Raw genomic sequence first — 876 nt, forward strand, 5'->3', positions numbered from 1 at the left:
AACCCTAGCTGCTCTTTAGAACCGCACAATCTCGGCAAGTAAGCACCCGAATTTGAAAACGGTTTGCAGATTACAAATCTGTACCACCATACCATTGTAATGATACCAAGTTTGACCGCCTAGAATACACTTTTAGCAATGTTGACTCTAAGCACTTCCCTAACTCAAGTAGTTAGTGCTTAAGTCATATCTCGGCAAGTAAGCACCCGATTTCAAAACGGTTTGCAGATTACAAATCTGTACCAGCATACCTTTGTAATGATACCAAGGTTAAACGCCTAGAATACACTCTTAGCAATGTTGCCTCTAAGCACTACCCTAACCCTAACCCTAACCCTAGCGGTTAGTGCTTAAGTCATATCTCGGCAAGTAAGCACCCGATTTGAAAAAGGTTTGCAGATTACAAATCTGTACCAGCATACCTTTGTAATGATACCAAGTTTGACCGTCTAGAATACACTCTTAGCAATGTTGCCTCTAAGCACTACCCTAACCCTAACCCTAACCCTAGCGGTTAGTGCTTAAGTTATATCTCGGCAAGTAAGCAACCGATTTCAAAATGGTTTGCAGATTACAAATCTGTACCAACATAGCTTTGTAATGTTACCAAGTTTGACCGCCTAGAATACACTCTTAGCAATGTTGCCTCTAAGCACTACCCTAACCCTAACCCTAACCCTAACCCTAACCCTAACCCTAACCCTAACCCTAGCGGTTAGTGCTTAAGTCATATCTCGGCAAGTAAGCAACCGATTTCAAAACGGTTTGCAGATTACAAATCTGTACCAACATACCTTTGTAATGATACCAAGTTTGACCGCCTAGAATACAATCTTAGCAATGTTGCCTCTTAGCACTACCCTAACCCTAACCCTA

At 41.8% G+C, this 876-nt stretch overlaps 1 protein-coding gene across 1 annotated transcript in view; it reads left to right on the plus strand.

Moving 5' to 3' along the window:
• Positions 1 to 876, plus strand: part of LOC118421201 (cytochrome P450 2B5-like) — a 9,666-nt gene that overhangs the window by 7,711 nt on the left and 1,079 nt on the right. The gene's annotated exons all lie outside the window — the stretch shown is intronic.

Source organism: Branchiostoma floridae, chromosome 8 (genome assembly GCF_000003815.2).
Source record: "Branchiostoma floridae strain S238N-H82 chromosome 8, Bfl_VNyyK, whole genome shotgun sequence".
NCBI lineage: Eukaryota > Metazoa > Chordata > Leptocardii > Amphioxiformes > Branchiostomatidae > Branchiostoma > Branchiostoma floridae.